The sequence below is a fragment of the Saccopteryx leptura genome, chromosome 9 (assembly GCF_036850995.1).
Source record: "Saccopteryx leptura isolate mSacLep1 chromosome 9, mSacLep1_pri_phased_curated, whole genome shotgun sequence".
Classification (NCBI taxonomy): domain Eukaryota; kingdom Metazoa; phylum Chordata; class Mammalia; order Chiroptera; family Emballonuridae; genus Saccopteryx; species Saccopteryx leptura.
The window spans coordinates 25,408,760-25,429,333 of record NC_089511.1 but is presented as its reverse complement, the minus strand read 5'-3'; the positions used below and the strand labels follow the sequence as shown (position 1 = coordinate 25,429,333).

Below are 20,574 nucleotides of genomic sequence, written 5' to 3'. Positions count from 1 at the left end.
TAATTACACTAAACGTAAATGGATTGAACTCACCAATAAAAAGACACAGAGCATCAAAATGGATTAAAAAAGAAAATCCAACTGTATGCTGCCTACAAGAAACACAAGGATAAGCTATAAGGATAAAAACAAATTCAAAGTGAAAGGTTGGAAAACAATACTCCTAGCAAATAACATCCAAAGAAAAGCAGGTGTAGCAATACTCATATCTAACAATGCTGACTACAAGACAGCAAAGGTAATCAGAGACAAAAACGGTCATTTCATAATGATAAAGGGGACATTGAATCAAGAAGACATAACACTTCTTAATATATATGCACCAAACCAAGGAGCACCAAAATATATAAGACAGCTACTGACTGACCTAAAAACAAAAATCGACAAAAATACAATCACACTTGGAGACCTCAATACTCTGCTGACAGCTCTAGATCGTTCATCCAAACAGAAACTCAATAAAGCAATATTGGCCTTAAATGAAACACTAGAATAATTGGATATGATAGACATCTACAGGACATTTTATCCCAAAGTGACAGAGTATACATTTTTCTCTAGTGTACATAGAACATTCTCAAGAATTGACCATATGTTGGGCCACAAAAATAACATCAACAAATTCAGAAAGATTGAAATTATATCAAGCATATTTTCTGATCATAAAGCCTTGAAACTAGAAATCAACTGCAAAAAAGAGGTAAACAAACCCACAAAAATGTGGAAACTAAACAACACACTTTTAAAAAATAAGTAGATCAAAGAAAAAAATAAAAGCAGAAGTCAAAAGATACTTACAGACAAATGAAAATAATACGACATATCAGAATCTCTGGGATACAGCAAAAGCAGTAATAAGAGGGAAGTTCATATCACTTCAGGCCTATATGAACAAACAAAAGAAAGCCCAAGTAAACCACTTAACTTCACATCTTAAGGAACTAGAAAAAGAATAACAAAGACATCCCAAAACCAGCAGAAGAAAGGAAATAATAAAAATCACAGCAGAAGTAAACAAAATAGAGAACAGGAAAACTATAGAAAAAATTAATAAAACAAGAAGCTGGTTCTTTGAAAAGCTCAACAAAATCAACAAACCTTTGGCAAGACTCACCAAGGAAAAAATAGAAAGGACTCATATAAACAAAATCCAAAATGAAACAGGAGAAATCACCACAGATGTCATAGATATATATACAAAGAATTATTATAGAATACTATGAAAAACTATATGCCACCAAATTTAACATTGCTAGAAGAAATAGATAAATTCCTAGAACAATACAATCTTCCTAGACTGAGTCATGAAGAAGCAGAAAGCCTCAACAGACCAATAAGCGGGGAGGAAATAGAAACAACTATTAAAAACCTCCCCAAAAAATAAAAGTCCAGGGACAGATGGCTATACTAGTGAATTCTTTCAAACATTCAAAGAAGACTTGGTTCCTACTCTACTCAGAGTCTTCCAAAAAACTGAAGAAGAAGCAAAACTTTCAAACATATTTTATGAGGCCAACATAACCCTCATACCGAAACCTGGCAAGGACAACACAAAAAAAAACTACAGACCAATATCTCTAATGAATAAAGATGCTAAAATACTAAACAAAATACTAGCAAATCAAATACAATAACACATTAAAAAAATAATTCATCATGATCAAGTGGGATTCATCCCAGAATCACAAGGATGGTTCAACATACGTAAAACGGTTAACGTAATACACCATATCAACAAAACAAAGAATAAAACCATATGATCTTATCAATAGATGCAGAAAAGGCATTCGATAAAATACAACAGCATTTTATGTTTAAAACGCTTAAAAAAATTAGGTATAGAAGAAAAATATCTCAACATAATAAAGGCCATTTATGATAAACCATTTTATGCCATTAAACATCATATTAAATGGCATAAAACTGAGGACTTTTCCCCTAAAATCAGGAACAAGACAAGATTGTCCACTCTCTCCACTCCTATTCAACGTAGTGCTGAAAGTTCTAGCCAGAGCAATCAGACAAGAGAAAGAAATAAAAGGTGTTCATATTGGGAAAGAAGAAGTAAAGGTTTCACTTTTTGCAGATGATATGATCCTATACATCAAAAACCCCAAAGACTCCACAAAAAGAATACTAGAAACAATAAACAAATACAGTAAGGTCACAGGATACAAAGTTAATATACAAAAGTCCATTGCCTTCCTGTATGCCAACAATGAAATATCAGAAAATGAGCTAAAAAAAAAAACATGCTTCATGGTTGCAACAAAAAAATAATAAAACACTTAGGAATAAACATAACAAAGGATATAAAGGACCTATATAATGAAAACTACAAAGCATTGTTAAGGGAAATCAAAAAAGATATAATGAAATGGAAAAATATTCCTTGTTCTTTGATAGAAAGAATAAATATAGTTAAAATGACTGTATTACCCAAAGTGATACACAAATTTAATGCAATTCCCATCAAAATTCCAATGTCATTTTTTAAAGAAATGGAACAAAAATCATCAGGTTTATATGGAACTATAAAAAACCCCGAACAGCCAAAGCAATCCTAAAGAAAAAGAATGAAGCTAGGGGCATTACAATACCTGACTTCAAATTACATTATAGAGCCACGATAATCAAAACAGCATGGTATTGGCAGAAAAATAGACACTCAGACCAATGGAACAGAATAGAAAGCCCAGAAATAAAACCATATGTATATGGTAAAATAATTTTTGATAAAGGGGCCAACAGCACACAATAGAGAAAAGAAAGCCTCTTCAACAAATGGTGCTGGGAAAACTGGAAAGCCACATGCAAAAGAATGAAACTCAACTACAGTTTGTCCCCTTGTACTAAAATTAATTCAAAATGGATCAAAGACCTAAATATAAGACTTGAAACAATAAAGTACATAGAAGAAAACATAGGTACTAAACTCATGGACCTTGGTCATAAAGAGCACTTTATAAATTTGACTCCAAAGGCAAGGGAGGTGAAGGCAAAGATAAATGAATGGGACCACATCAGACTAAGAAGCTTTTGCTCAGCAAAAGAAACTGACAACAAAACAAACAGCCAACTAAATGGGAGATGATATTTTCAAACAACAGCACAGATAAGGGCCTAATATCCAAAATATACAAAGAACTCATAAAACTCAACAACAAACAAGCAAACAATCCAATAAAAAAATGGGAAGAGGACATGAACAGACACTTCTCCCAGGAAGAAAAACAAATGGCCAACAGATATATGAAAAGATGCTCATCTTCATTAGTTATTAGAGAAATGCAAATCAAAACTACAATGAGATACCACCTCACAACTGTTAGATTGGCTATTATCAACAAGACAGGTAATAGCAAATGTTGGAGAGGCTGTGGAGAAAAAGGAACCCTCATCCACTGTTGGTGGGAATGTAAAGTAGTACAACCATTATGGAAGAAAGTATAGTGGTTCTTCAAAAAGTTAAAAATAGAACTACCATATGACCCAGCCATCCCTCTACTGGGTATATACCCCCAAAACTCAAAAACACTGGTACGTAAAGACACGTGCAGCCCCATGTTCATTGCAGCACTGTTCACAGTGGCCAAGACATGGAAACAACCAAAAAGACTTTCAATAGATGATTGGATAAAGAAGATATGGTACATATACACTATGGAATACTACTCGGCCATAAGAAATGATGGCATCAGATCATTTACAACAACATGGATGGACCTTGGTAACATTACACTGAGTGAAATACAGTGTGTCCATAAAGTCATGGTGCACTTTTGACTGGTCACATGAAAAGCAACAAAAGACGATAGAAATGTGAAATCTGCACCAAATAAAAGGAAAACCCTCCCAGTTTCTGTAGGATGATGTGGCAGCATGTGCACATGCACAGATGATGACGTAACATCGTGTGTACAGCAGAGCAGCCCACAGCCATGCCAGTCGAGATGTGGACAGTACAGAGGAAAGTTCAGTGTGTTCTGTGGCTCACTAAATTTGAATCCATGACCAAAGTGCAACGTGAATATTGGCGCATTTATAACGAAGCGCCACCACATAGGAATAACATTCCTCGGTGGGATAAGCAGTTGAAGGAAACCGGCGGTTTAGTGGAGAAACCCCATTCTGGTAGGCCATCAGTCAGTGACGAGTGTGTAGACACTATAGGAGATAGCTACCTAAGGAGCCCAAAAAAATCTGTGCGTGAGCCCACATCGGACTGCACTGAATAAGTATGAAACTGGGAGAGTTTTCCTTTTATTTGGTGCAGATTTCACATTTCTATCATCTTTTGTTGTTTTCCTGTGACCCGTCAAAAGTGCACCATGACTTTACGGACACACTGTAAGTAAGTCAGAAAAAAACTAAGAACTATATGATTCCATACATAGGTGGGACATAAAAATGAGACTCAGGGACATGGACAAGAGTATGGTGGCTATGGGAGGTGGGGGGTGGGGGAGGGGGTGGGGGAGGGGGTGGGGGAGGGGAGGGGCACAAAGAAAACCAGATAGAAGGTGACAGAAGACAATTTAACTTTGGGTGATGGGTAGGCAAATTAATCAAAATGTCAAAATAACCGGAGATGTTTTCTCTGAACTTATGTACCCTGATTGATCAATGTCACCCCATTAAAAAAAAAAAAATAAAGGTCATTTTATAATAAAAAAAATATGCTGTTGCACAGATGAACATTAAAAAGGAGTAAGGAATATAAATTTGTGATTTCCACATTGGGCAACTACCCAGGAGCCCATCTTAGATCCCTGATTACAAGTGCCATTTTAACAACCAGTTCACTGAACTCAACAAAAAATTAGGTATCAGTTCTGTCGAACCAGTGCGAACTGGCTAAATCCCACCACTGGGCATAACCACCACATACAGTTGTCCAGTTGATGACCTGCACAACTAGTTCAATTGTACTGGGTTGCATATAATTGGATCATGCAATATACTTGACTGGATGAGGGGTGAATATTCATGAAATTAAGATCTAATACATAAAGAACACCATAAAAAAGAAAAGCATCAGGTAGAGTTCCAGTCAAGATGCTGGTGTAGGTAAACACGGTATTTGCATCCTCCCACAACCACATCAAAATTACAACCAAACTACAGAACAATCAACATTCAGAACTGCCTGAAATCTCACTGAACAAAAGTCCTACAGCTAAGGATATGAATAAGAAGCCACATCAAGACTGGAAGGAGGGGCAGAGATGCGAATGAGCTGGTCCCACACCCACGTGTGGTGGAAAAGAATTGGTAGGGATATTTCAACTATTGAGGACCCCCTGAGTAGCAGGGCTCCCAGTCCAGGGTTCCAGTGCCAGGAAGAAAAGTCCCCATAACTTCTAGATGTAAAAACCAGTGGGGGGACTGGCCAGTTGCCTCAGTGGATAGAGCATCAGCCTGGCATGTGGAAGTCCCTGGTTCAATTCCCATTTAGCGCACATGGGAGAAATGACCATCTGCTTCTCCACCCCTCCCCCTTCTTCTCTCTCTCTCTCTCTCTCTCTCTCTCTCTCTCTCTCTCACTTTCTCTCTCCCCCTCTTGCAGCCATGACTTGATTGGACTGAGCTGGCGCCAAGCATTGAGGATGCCTCCATGCCCTCCACCTCAGGCACTAAAAAAACATGGTTCCAGTTGCAATGGAGCAATGAAACAAGGGCCCCATATGGGCAGAACATTGCCCCCAATGGGCTTGTCAGGTGGATCCCGGTTGGGGTGCATGCAGGAGTCTGGCTCTGCCTCCCCTGCTCTCACTGAATAAAAAAAAATAAAAAAAAACTGTGGTGATTGTGGCTAAATGCGACTGATGGCTGTTGGCATCCCATGCAGTTCCTCTTAAAGGGCCTGCACACGAACTTACTCAGACTCATTCTTTCTGAGCTTCAGCACTAGGGCAGCAGCTCAAAAGGGAGATAGCTATGATGGTATCAGATGGGTACAAGATAATCAGAATGATCACTTCCTAAATTATATAATGTCTAATCCCTGGTTTGTACATCTGACTAATATATTGCATGTAAACTGTAATTTAAAAATAAAAATGATTTAAAAAAAAAAAAAAGAAAGGCATCAGGTAGAATCAGTGTGCATTTAGCTATAATCCTAATAGAAGCTATAGTTAACTGATGACTATTCACTTTCTTTTTGGAAATTTATAAATGACCATGTTTTTAAGAGAAAAATTAAAGTTTTAACTTTGTGCATTTCTGCCCCAAATGCTTTTAAAATTAATCAAATACCTAAGGAGAAAATTAAAGGTTAGTATATAATAATAGAAGCATTTAGCATATTTCAAAATTAAATGTATAAATCGTTCTGTTTATTTATATCCAAATAGAAAGTCAGCTAAATCTCAGCAGGTTTATACCTCATTATTACTGAAAATAATACAATGTTTAAAAAAAAAGAGCTCTCCATGTTTCAAATCAAATAGGAAAAATTAAAAATGCATCTTAAATAACTATCTATGTCTGCACAGCATATAAGAGTACATGAACATTGTGTATCAATGTGTACAGTTGAATGTGTGTTTGTGAGCTGATGATTGTATGTGTATGTGTGTATATGAGAGAGAGAGTGAGAGAGAATAAACATATGATCTTGTATGTAGACATGTGAATGTGTGTGCATATGTGCAATTCTTAATGTGTTTTCATACAATGTGCAAATCACTCAAAGGTCACATATATTTCTATAACCAGAAGCACACATAAGTCTTCAGCTCTGTAGAAATTTTTTCCCACTGAATAATGAATTATGCTTGTGCACACAGTAAAAATTCATTCTTGGTGATTTATGGAAGCAATTTAAACAAAGCATGGAAAGATTTGGGTATTTTACCATGTACATGTAGATGACAATTTTTAACAGCTTTGATAAGGACCTAGATACACAAAGAACAAATAAACATTATTCTCATAAAGGAAAAAATAGATAACTGTAATTTGTTTTTATGTAAAATACTGTTAACTCTTTGATTTTTACTTTATACAGATACATAATTCACAAATAAATCAAATCAATATAGGCCAAAAGTAAAAAATAATTCAAAAAGCAAATGATTTGCATCACTCTGCAAAGATTAAATGCTTTTAGAAATTACAAAATTATTATGGTGAGTAGTAAGGTGGCAATGATGCAGCTCTAATTTTTCAATGGTTATTGGGAAATTAGGCAGTTAGATGTTAAATGTTCATACTAAATCCATAATGAGGAGGCGAACGATCACATTAACACACACCATATGTTTACAATCATTTTGCTATGGTTACTAGCCATCTCTAAAGGGACAGGAAAAGTTCACTTTAAATTGGAAGGAGAAATAAGAGTATATTCAACACTGAAGTCAGAGATACAAGCAATTCTACATTCTCCCTTCCACTAGGAATCTTGAAGTCTCCTTACTTCCTTTCTTATTTTCTTAATGAGCCACCAAACTCTCTTTACTGCTATAGTTTATCCACTCTTCCCTCTGTCTTCCAACACATATCAGCTCTCTTCTCTCATGCTTATTGCTCTCTCTTACTAGTCCTCAATTCACCTGTCCTGTATCTACCTTTTTCCCTTATGACTTAGCTTAACCAACTTAACCCTGGGCTCCACCATCCACCTCCTGTATGTTGTGATGTATGGGACCTGTTACAATATCACTCACAAGTCACCCCCACCCTCCTTAACCACCTTACACTCACATGTTTAAAGAATAGTACAATTATGAAATAGTTGTTTTACATTTAATTACCACCCCCCATTATGAACTCCCAGATATCTACACAATCTACATACATGTTGAAGGACAAAACATATAAGCAACAATCTTCAAGTTTTTAAACTTAGTTTGGAAAAGTATGCTGGGTATGTCCCTATAAGACATGACATGTAAATGACATAAAAACAAGAATTATTCATAGTGCCCCATGCCAGAGCAAACCATGGCCCTGAACCATTGCCCGGCCTCTGCCCATAGGCTGCTGGTACTGAAGCAGGCTGCACAGTGGAAAAGAAAAAAAAACAACAACAAGAATTACACTGGGGAACAAATTCTTTTTTCATTTTCTATTGCGTGAGATTTTGGAACTGTTTCTATATATTTCTGCATCGCTGATTCCAAATCTGAAATCTGTTTTTTTGTACATGCTCTAGTTTTTATGCAATTTTAATTTCTTTTTGTTACAGTTAATGTCATGCATTGGTTTTTAAATTGGAGTAAAAGGGCAACAATTCTTGGATTGAACATAACCACAAGGCAATTAATGTTTTATAAACTTTACTTTTACATACTTGTAATTGTTTTTAAATGTAAAAAACTATTATCTGATTTAAAAAAACACCTTCTTATTTTGTTTTAAGATTGAATCATGGCTTCTTCGAGTAGGCATAAATGTTAGAATAGTCCTGACACCTTCTGTTATATATGTGGCTGTTACACACTTCAACGTCAAAGGCACAATATTTCATCATTTGTGACACGTGCATATATTGTCTATTTTCAAGTTCCCCTTGGCGATCAAGACAAGAATTGGGCTCCTCATACTGTGTGTCATAATTGTGAGGAAATACTTCATGACTAGACAAAAGGAAATGCAAAGGAATGCCTTTTGGAATTCCCATGGTTTGGCGTGAACCTAAGGACCACAGCAGTGACTGTTATTTCTGTCTGATCCATACAAAGGGCATCAGCAAGAAAAAACGGCATATGATCGCATACCCTAATATTCCTTCAGCAATATGACCTATCCCACACTCTGAGACACTCCCTGTTTGAGTTTTCAATGGTTTTATCTCTTCTAAGGATGAAGAAAGTGAACATGGTGATCAAGTGTATTTTGATAAGATGTATAAGGAAATGGTTGTAGAATCTGTAGGGTCTTCTTCTGATGCCAAGCAGTCATTAACCCCTCAGCTGGTTAGCCACCCCAAATTGAGTGACTTAGTAAGAGATTTGGGCCTATCAAAGAAAGCAGCTGAGTTATTAGCCTCCAGCCTTCAAGAAAAGAATGTACTTCACCGGTCAGCTAAAGTATCCCATTTCAGGAAGCGTGAACAAATTTTTGTGGACTTTTTTTCCGAAGACAAACACTTTGTTTACTGTCTTGATATCAGTAGTCTTCTCAGCCAGCTAAGTGTTACCATTTTACAGTCCAACCGAATGGCGGCTATTTCTTGACAGCTCTAAACAGAGTCTGAAATGTGTTCTCCTACACAATGGTAATGTTTATGCAGTGGTTCCAATTGGTTATTCAACTTATCTGCGAGAATAGTATAATCCCATAAAAATTGTCCTCGACTTTCTGAAGTATGAGGAGCATAACTGGATCATTTGTGTGGATCTTAAAATGGTAAATATCCTGCTAGGACAACAGAGAGGTTTCACGAAGTATCCTTGCTTCCTGTATTTGTGGGACAGCCGAGCTCGGGAGAAACACTGGATACAGGAGTGACCAAAACATGAAGCTCTGGAAGTAGGGATGCAAAATATTGTGAATGAACCTGTAGTTAATCGAGACAGGATCATTTTCCCCCATTTCACATCAAACTTGTCTTAATGAAGCAGTTTGTTCAGTCTTTGAATAAAGAAAGTGAATGCTTTCAACATATTATTTCTGCTTTTCCTGCCTTCTCTTTCGAGAAGATAAAAGCAGGTGTACTCAATGGACCTCAAATTTGAACCCTCATACGTGACGAAGAATTTGCCAGGAAAATGAATAAGGAGGAGAAAGCAGCATGGCAGTCTTTTGTGGCAGTTATAAAGAACTTCCTTGGCAACAAAAAAGCAAAAAACTATGAACTTCTGGTTCAAAGGATGCTATTGGCTTTCTGTGACATTGGATGTAACATAAGCGTTAAGATTCACTTCCTGAACAGTCAGTCACCTTGAAAAGTTTCCCGAAAATCATGGAGCTGTTAGTGATGAGCAGACTACTACTGGAGCATCAAACGAGATTGTCCTCAACAAATACACAAATGCAAGAGCTACAAATGCACATTTTTGCCTGAATAGAATTTAAATAAGTTTTACGCAAATTTTATAATTAAAAAGTGTCTTAATATGTTCTATTTTGCAATTGCAGACAAATTCTGATGCAATCATATCTTTTAGGGTATTAGTATATTTACTGCATTATATAAATTATTATATTTTCACAAAGATGATGCCCAAGAAGACATTCTACTTCATTATGTTAAACTAAATGTTGAAAATTTTACAATAAGATGAAAACCTAAAATCTTGTATTGCAAAAAAACCCTGTAGCTTACAGAGAAAAACTAATGTCAGACTTGAGATCAGCACACTCGAATTAGGTAAGTACAAGTGTTTTCGTGGATGCAACAAAAATTTTGTTCCCCAGTGTTATTAATTAATATCCTTTCTATTGATGATAGCTGCTTTGGATTGAACTGCTGTCACGTTACACACACAGATTTATGAGCAGCTAATACTCAGAGCAATCCTGGGAGGTCTGTGGTATCATTTTACAGAGTAGAAAACACAGAATCAGGCAGATGAAGCATCTGCAGACCTGGATTGCCGCTCAGGGGAGCATGATATTGACACCAGTGCTTTATAACTATGGCACCAAACATGTAATCCTATTTTAAAAGGTCAACAGATTATCCACACTTGAATGTAACCTTCCCTGTTTTTGGTGGTTGTTGTTATTGTTTGTTTGTTGCTAATTTGTTCTGAGAAGGTAAAGGATTTTTCTTATTTGATTTTTAATACCAATAACCACCATTACTATGGTTCAAAGCTATCTTGGGCATGTCCTAGTGCAGAAGTGTGGACTGTGCACATATTAGTTAATAAAATATGGGGAAAATCCCTTTTTCCAGCCTCTAATACATTTTTATATTGTTAATATATCTATCTCACTTTGATCAAAATAAAAATCAAAGAGAGACTGAATAGGTGACATCAGTGAAAATGACAATAGTAAAACATCCAAAATTTCTCCCCTCCATAAAAGACATGAGAAAATGTTTTTGTTTCTGTTTTTCAAAAATAATGGTTAGAATCAAGATTTCAGAACTCTGGAACAAATCAATGGCTTGCAGTAATCTGCAGAGTGTTTATTAAAGAAAAATTGCTAAATCTCTGGAAGAACAACGAGTTTTGTGGCATTTTTCACTTGCTCTATTCTAATCCCCTCTGTGCCAGCTTAATGATAGCCTTCAAAACAACAGCTTCACAATCATGTGAAAATCAACAGCTTGGCAGACACTGGAGAAAGGAAAACAGGACTGGAGGTCCTTCAAAGCCCGATTCGAGACAACTTTCACTATTTAACCAGTCTGATAGTTTCCTGGAAGATTCTGCTTGCAAGCTGTTCCTATTTAACTGACTGTCTTGGTCCGTTGAGGCTCTATAACAAAAATACCACAGACTTGGTGGCTTAAACAACAAACATTTATTTCTCAAGGTTCTGGAGGCTGGAAAGTTTAAGATCAAGACACAAGAAAACTGGTGTCTGATGATGGTGTCTTGTGTTCACAGGCCACAGTCTTTTTGCTGTGTCTTCACACAGCGGAAGGAGGGAGCTCTTTAGAGACTCTTTAAAAGGGGCACTAATTCCATTCACGAGGTCTCTGCCCTATGCCCTAATCACTTCTCAAAGGCTCCACCTCCAAATACCATTATATCGGGGATTAGGTTTCAACATAAGAATCTAGGATCATAAAGCAGTTCCATTTTTAATTTTTTTAATAAACTCCATACTGTTTTCCACAGTGGCTGCACCAATCTGCATCTCTACCAACAGTGTACTATGGTTCCTTTTTCTCCACATACTTGCCAACACTTGTTTGTGGATTTATTGATGATATTCTGAGAAGCATGAGTTGATATCTCATTGTAGTTTTAATTTGCATTTCTCTGATAATTATTGACAATGAGCATCTTTTTAAATGTCTACTGGCCATTTCTATATCCTCTTTGGAAAAGTGTCTATTCACTGCCCATTTTTTAATGGGATTGTTTGTTTTTTCAGTGTTAAGTTTTATAAACTCTTTATAAATTTTGGAAATTAATCCCTTACCAGAAGTATTGGCAAATATGTTCTCCCATTCAGTAAGCTGTCTTTTCATTTGGTGATGGTTTCCTTTGCTGTGCAAAAGCTTCTTAGTTTGACGTAGTCTCATTCATTCATTGTGTTTGTTTCTCTTGCCCAAGGAGATATAGCATAGAAAATACTACTACAAGATATGTCTGAGATTTTACTGCCTATTTCTCTCAAGGAATTTTATGGTTTTGCAACTTACATTTAACTATTTAATCCATTTAAAGTTTATTCTTGTGTCTGGTATGAAAAGATGGTCTAGTTTTTTTTTTTGTGTGTGTGTGTGTTTTGCTTGTATTTGTCCAACTTTCCCAACATTTATCGAATAGACTATCTTTACCCATTATATGTTCTTCCATCCTTTGTCAAATACTAATTGACTATAAAGATGTGGGTTTATCTCTAGGCCTCTATTCTGTTCCATTGATCTATATGACTGTTTTTATGACAATACCATGCTGTTTTTATTACTATTGCCTTGTAGTATTGTTTGATATCAGTTGGCATAATTCCTCCACCTTAATTCTTCTTTCTCAAGATTGCTGTGGCTATATGGGGCCTATTGTGTTTCTATACAAATTTTTGAAATATTTGTTTTATTATGAGATATGCCAATGGTATTTTAATAAGAATTGCATTAAATCTATAGATCACTTTGGGTAGCATGGACATTTTAATTATGTTAATTCTTCCTATGAACACAGTATATGCTTCCACTTACTTGTATCTTCTTCAATTTCCTTTATCAATATCCTATAATTTTCCAACTTCAAGTCTTTTATTTCCTTGCTTAATTTATTCCTAGGTACATTTTGTTGTTGTTGCTGCAATTGTAAGTAAAACTGTTCCCTTTGTTTTCTGATAGTTTATTGTTAGTGCATAAAAATGTCACCAATTTCTGAATATTAATTTTGTATCCTGCTATTTTGCTGAATTCATTTATCAGTTCTAGGAGTTTTTTGGTGGAGTCCTTAGGGTTTTCTGCATCATGTCACCTATAAATAATGACAGTTTTACTTCTTCCTTTTCAATTTGGAAGCCTTTTATTTCTTCTTCTTGTCTGATTGCTGTGGCTAGGACTTCCAGTACTATGTTAAGAGTGGTGAAAACAGATACCCATTTTGTTCTTAATCTCAAAGGAAATGTATTTAATTTTTTCCCATTAAGTATGATGTTAGCTATGGTTTTGTCATATATGGAGTTTGTTATGTTGAGGTATGTTCCCTCTATTCCACTTTGCTGAGAGTTATCATGAATGGGTGCTAGATTTTATCAAATACTCTTTCTGCATCTAGTGATATGATTGTGTGATCTTTATCCATTTTGTTTATGTGGTATATCATCACATTTATTGATTGGTGGATATTATACCTATCTTGCAGCCCCAGAATAAATCCCACTTGATCATGGTGTATGATCTTTTTAATGCACTGATGAATCTAGTTTGCTTATATTTTGTTGAGGATTTCAGCATTTAAACTTATCAGGGATATTGGCCTATAGTTTTCTCTTTTTAGTGTCTTTACCTGGTTTTGGAATTAGAATAACATTGGCCTTGTAAAATGAGTTTTAGAGTCTTCCCTCCTCTTGAAATTTCTGGATTAGTTTGAAGATAGATGTCAGTTCTTTGAATATTGGTAAAATTTGCCTGTAAAGTCATTTAGTCCAGGACTTCTGTGTGTTGGGAGTTTTCTGATTGCTGCTTTGATTGCATTAGTTGTAATTGGTATATTCAGATCTTCTGATTCTTCCTGATGCAGTTTTGTAAGATTGTATATTTCTAAGAATTGTCAAATTTGTTGGCATATAGTTGTTCATAGTATTTTCTTACAATTCTTTGTGTTTCTTTGTTGTCAGTTGTTACTTCTCCTCTCTCATTTCTGATTTTATTTATTTGGGTTCCCTCTCTCCTTTTTTTTTTTTTTCTTTTATGAATCTGGTTAAAGATTTGTCAGTCTTATATATCTTTTCAAAGAACTAGTTCATGGTTTCTCTTTTGTTTTGGGGGGGTGTTTTTTTTGTTTTTTCAGTCTCCTGTGTTATTTATTTCTCCTCTAATGTTTATTACTTCCTTTCTTCTACAATCTGGGCTTTATTTGTTGTACTTTTTCTAGTTGTTTTAGGTGTAAAATTAGATTATTTATTTGAGATTTTTCTTCATTCTTGAGGAAGGCCTGTAATGCTATGAATTTCCCTCCTAGAACTGCTTTCACTGTATCCCATAGGTTTTCATTGTTCTGTGTTTTCATTTGTTTCAAGGTAACTTCAGATTTCTTCCTTGACCTCATTGTTAACCCATTCATTGTTTAGTAAAGTGTTATTTAGCCTCCATGTGTTTGAGTATTTTTCATGTTTTTAACTAGAATTGATTTCCAGTTTCATACCATTTATGGTCAGAAAAGACGCTTGATATGATTTCAATCTTCTTAAAACTTGTTTTGTGTCCTATATGTAATCTATCCTAGAAAGTGCTCCATGTACACTTGAAAAGAATGTACATTCTGCTGTTTTGGAGTTCTGTTAATATTAAACACATATTGTTCAGTGGGTCATTTAAGGTCACTGTTGCCTTGTTCTTTTGTCTGGAAGATTTATCCATTGATGTCAATGAGGTGTTGAAAATCCCCTACTATGACTGTATTACTATCAATCTGTCTCTTTATGTACACCAAGGTTTTCTTTATATTTAGATGCTCCTAAGTTGGGTGCATATATGTTTACAAGGGTCATATCCTATTTTTGGATCAATCCCTTTAGTATTAGAGAATGACCTTGTTTCTTGTTATTACCTTTGTTTCTGAAATCCATTTTGTCTGATATAAGTATCTACCCCACCTTTATTTTTGCTTCTATTTGCATGGAATACCTTTTTTCATCCTTCATTTCCAGTCTATGTGTAACTTCTATTCTGAGGTGGGAATTTTGTAGACCCATATATATGGATCATGTTTTCTTTTTTCTTTTTTTTTTTACAGAGACAGAGAGAGAGTTAGAGAGATGGATAGATAGGGAGAGACAGACAGGAACGGAGAGAGATGAGAAGCATCAATCATCAGTTTTTCCTTGCGACACTTTAGTTGTTCACTGATTGCTTTCTTTTATGTGCCTTGACCATGGGGCTACAGCAGACCGAGTAACCCCTTGCTCAAGCCAGCAACCTTGGGTCCAAGCTGGTGAGCTTTGCTCAAACCAGATGAGCCCACACTCAAGCTGGCGACCTTGGGGTCTCAAACCTGGGTCCTCCACATCCCAGTCTGACGCACTATCCACTGCGCCACTGCCTGGTCAGGCTGGATCATGTTTTCTTATCCATTCAGCTACCCTATGTCTTTTGATTGGAGTAATTAATCTGTTTATGTTTTAAGTTATTATCAATAGACACTTATTTATTGCCATTTTATTCTTTATAAATGTTTCTACCTATATGTTCCTCTCTCTAATTATTTTTATTTCTTCTCATTAAGGAAGGCCCTTTAACATTTATTTCAATACTACTGGTTTGGGGATAATGAACTCCTTTAGCTTTCTTTATTTTGCTTTCAATTTATTTAATTTTTATTTTTTAGAATTTATTTATTAATTTTAGAGAGGAGAGAAAAGGAGAGGAGAGAGAGGAAGAGAAAGAGAAAGAGAGAGAGAGAGAGAGAGAGGGGAAGGAGCAGGAAGCATCAACTCCAATATGTGCCTTGACCAGGTAAGCCCAGGGTTTCGAACCAGGAACCTCAGCAATCTAGGTTGATGCTTTATCCACTATGCCATCACAGGTCAGGCCTTTACTTCAATTTTTAAATTATATCCTTAGTGGATAAAGTAGTCTTGGTTGTAGTTTCTTGCTTTTCATCACTTTGAATATTTCATACCAGTCCATTCTGGCCTGAAGAGTTCCTGTTGAGAAATCAGCTGACAGCCTTATAGAGCTCCCTTGTAGGTAACTAACTGTTTTCTCTTGCACTTTTTAAAATTCTCTCTTTATCTTTAAACCTTATCCTTTTTAATTATGATGTGTTTTGGTGTGGCTCTCTTTGGGTTCCTCTTGTTTGGGACTCTTTGAGCTTCCCGGACTTGTATATCTTTTTCCTTCACCAGGTTAGGAGATTTTTCAGCCATTATTTCTTCAGGCAGGTTCTTGATCCATTCCTCTCTATTTTCTCCTTGTAGTACCTCTGTGATGCAGATGTTGTTATGCTTGTCTCAGAGGTCCCTTAAACCTTCCTCAATCTTTTTTTTTTTTTTTTGTATTTTTCTGAAGTGAGAAGCAGGGAGGCAGAGAGACAGACTCCCACATGCCCCTGACCAGGATCCATCTGACATGCCCACCAGGGGGCGATGCTCTGCCCATCTGGGGCATTGCTCCATTGCAACCAGAGCCATTCTAGCACCTGAGGCAGAGGCCACAGAGCCATCCTCAGCACCCGGGCCAGCTTTGCTCCAGTGGAGTCTTGGCTGTGGGAGGGGAAGAGAGAGACAGAGAGGAGAGGGGGAAGCATGGAGAAGCAGATAGGCGCTTGTCCTGTGTGTCCTGGCCGGGAATTGAACCCAGGACTTCCACACACTAGGCCTAAGCTCTACTGCTGAGCTAACTGCCAGGGCCCCTTCCTCATTCTTTTTAATTTTTTATTTTTGTTGCTCACCTTAGGTTAGAGGTGATTGTTTGACATCATGGATGCCTATGGATAACAATTCAGACAAACAATAGGTTAATCATTAAGTTTAAAAGGAAAAGCTAAGAAATGGTATTCATAAAAGGGGTTAAACAACTCTAACATATTCCTGGAAATTTAGAATGTCATACACATACATAAATCTATGCACAAGCCCAGGGCTCCAAAAATGCTCAAAAAGACCTGAGAACACCCTGTATACTCACTTCTGGCTAACCTGAAGGTTCTGCCCAAGCAAGCAGTGAAGGCTACACAGTATTATAAAACAGTGGTCCCCAACCTTTTTTGGGCCATGGACCGGTTTACTGTCAGAAAATATTTTCACACACCAGCCTTTAGGGTGGGACGGATAAATGGATCACGTGACCGAGAGAAGCGTAAAGAGTGAGTCTTAGACAGATGTAACAGAGGGAATCTGGTCATTTTTTAAAAATAAAGCATCATAGCCCTGGTCGGTTGGCTCAGTGGTAGAGCGTCGGCCTGGCGTGTGGAAGTCCCGGGTTCGATTCCCGGCCAGGGCACACAGGAGAGGCGCCCATCTGCTTCTCCACCCCTCCCCCTCTCCTGTCTCTCTCTTCCCCTCCCACAGCCGAGGCTCCATTGGAGCAAAAGATGGCCCGGGCGCTGGGGATGGCTCCTTGGCCTCTGCCCCAGGCGCTGGAGTGGCTCTGGTCGCAACAGAGCGATGCCCTGGATGGGCAGAGCATCGCCCCCTGGTGGGCGTGCCGGGTGGATCCCGGTCAGGCGCATGTGGGAGTCTGTCTGACTGCCTCCCCGTTTCAAGCTTCAGAAAAATACAAAAAAATAAATAACTAAATAAATAAATAAATAAATAAAACAAAACATCGTTCAGACTTAAATATAAATAAAACAGAAATCATGTAAGTTATTTATTCTTTCTCTGCGGACTGGTACCAAATGGCCCATGGACCGGTACCGGTCTGTGGCCCGGGGGTGGGGGGACCACTGTTATAAACTGCCTGCTGGATGTGGAAAGGTATGCCTTATGATATTCCCTGATAAATAAAACTGAAAAAGTTCACTACTAGCAGATCTGTCTTACAAGAAATACTAGAGTTCTTTGCACTGAAATTAAAGACACTAGACAGTAACTCAAATCCATATGAAAATATAAAGGGCAGAAGTAAAGGTGACCCTTTCAATCTACACAAGAGTTTTGGTCACCTAACCTATAATACTTCACTGTTGAGATAAAGATATTTACACTATTTTTTCTTAATTCAGATAAATATTCTCTTCATTTTTTCTATAAATAATTATACTACTTTTACAACACCTAGGATGTACTCTTATGGAATATCTTTTTCAAGAAAATTAGAAACATATTTACAAAAGTATTACAATAATTTTAGTAAAATGTATTGCATAATGAGTAGCAAAATCATACATACATACATATGTATTTATATTTAAATTAGTGAGTATATATGTATGCTTAAAATATCAGATAAAATTAATTGAGATGATTTTAAATACTTGATTTTCTTTCTAATTTCCATCTGATGGCAATCAATGAATTTCCATTTCATGAAAATATGCTCAAGTAATGAAACATCTGGCACTTTAGAATATTTCCCTAGGCAATAATGTTCAGGGACATAGTCTATGGAACTATTTATTTTTTCAATTTAGAGATATGTTATGTTGACTTGTGTTTGATGTTATTTGGTGCTAGAAGCTTTACACAATGTTTTATTTGTATCTTGTACTTCTTTTTAAATGTATATACTTTTCAAATTATTAGCTCTAGATCAGGTTAAAGATATAGCATAAATTTAAAATAAAACATTCCTATGTGTATGTCATGCTAATATCAAATGCTGAGAAACAGGGAGTTATGAGGGAATATGAACAATTAAGAATGAGAGAGATGTCATCCATAATATTTCCATGATACAGTTCTTCACCCTTGGTAAGGATAGAGATTACAAATTGGTAAATATTATTATCTGTGACCAAAAGTTTGGGCAACCTAAGTACAGGCTTACATAAGATAGACATTAGATTGAAGCATGATTGGGATTCTGCCAGGTAAACACAAAGAAAGGACACTTGGATCAAAAACTGAACAATACTTCTAACAAGAACTGAAGTTGACCTGTGGTGGCGCAGTGGATAAAGCGTTGACCTGGAAATGCTGAGGTTGCCGGTTCGAAACCCTGGGCTTGCCTGGTCAAGGCACATATGGGAGTTGATGCTTCCAGCTCCTCCCTACCTTCTCTCTCTCTGTCTCTCCTCTCTCTCTCTCTTTCCCCCTTCTCTCTCTCTCCCTCCCCTCTCTAAAAGAAAATGAATAAATAAATAAAAATTAAAAAAAAAAAAGATGTTAAAAAAAAAAAAAAAAGAACTGAAGTTGAACTGAAGAACAAGTTGAAGCCGGGTAGGAAAGGAAGTGAAGCAATAGGGACCTGGTAAAATAACAAATATTCCAATATGCACATAATCACACTTGTGACAGCTTAACTATTTTATCCATGAAAATATAAAATTATCCACACTTTGTATCCTAAATCCCAAAGCAGTTCCTCAGAGTTTCCAGCTCTGTTATTGGATAGATGTATGTTCTTATCAAGTCATTAAATCAGAACAATAATCCTCAGGATTATGTGTACATGAAAGCATTCTATAAACTGTCACTGCTGTTGCTTTGAATGAAAAATACAGAAATGAACAACAATTTTACAAAGATACAAACAACCTAATTCCCTTTCCTAAGGAGGGATCAAAATGAGACAAGAACAGCTTAAAGAAATACAAACCTTTCCACAGAATTTTAGATCAAGCTAAATGGCCTTTAGTGATTGAAAGTAGAAGTAAATTCTACATTATCATATATTCATTATAAAGTGCTTCTCAGACTATCAAACATTTCAGCTTAGTATAATATTTTTTATTTAGGCACCTGAAAAATGTATGTATTAGATTTATATAATTTTCTTGCTTGATACATCATTTCTTAAATAATACCTTAAATGTTCCATCTCCATCCTGCTGCATAGGGAAATGGAACTTTTTGATAAGCATATTATAGTAATTCAGGTAATTTCATCTGTCATAATTCAAGGTTTAAGTTACAAATTCAAAATTTTTCAACAAAACAAAACTTCTCCCTTTATAACTAAGTAAGAATAAATACACAGATGACAACACATAATTTAGAATACAACAAAAGAAGAACTAAAATCTTACACAGTATTGCTTACTCTTTTTACATAAGCTGTTTTAATTTCTCGCTTTGGAGGGATAGAAAAACAAAAACCAAAGTAAAAGCCAATTGACATATGTTTTACAGAATAACAATATTAAAAGTCATGATTATAAAAGTTATTTCTCTATTTTAAAGAAAATTTGGGTTCTAGCTTGAGAAGCAGAAACAGTTTGAGTTACAATACTCCTTTAAATAAACTCAGTATCATAATTTTAATAGAATAGTAAGATATTATAAAACCTGTTAATCAAACTGTAAAGAGTAGTAGAAGTAGTAGAAAGTGTTGATGATACCAGACATTTTCTTTCTCTTGTTTATCAACACAAGCCAAAGTACTTAGTAAAGCTTGCCCTGGTGTGTGTATAAAGTTCTATGTGGACAAGCCGATGGAAAGGAGGTTTGAACCCACTTATACCAAAAGACCTGGTTCCTGCGTTGGAGGAATACATAGTTGTAGTAAGTGGGAAAATAGGAAAAAAAAATTCTGATTACTCAGTGTTGGGCATTTTTATCAGCAGATGTTTTATCTAGTTAAATTCAAAGGCTCTGTGTTTTGATTTTAAAGACTTTCTATGTCTATTTTAAAGTTATGCCCCACCAAGGGTT

At 36.1% G+C, this 20,574-nt stretch overlaps 1 pseudogene; it reads left to right on the top strand.

Moving 5' to 3' along the window:
- Positions 1–7,871: 7,871 nt before the first annotated feature.
- Positions 7,872–8,018, top strand: LOC136381657 (small nucleolar RNA SNORA42/SNORA80 family; annotated as a pseudogene).
- Positions 8,019–20,574: the final 12,556 nt, after the last annotated feature.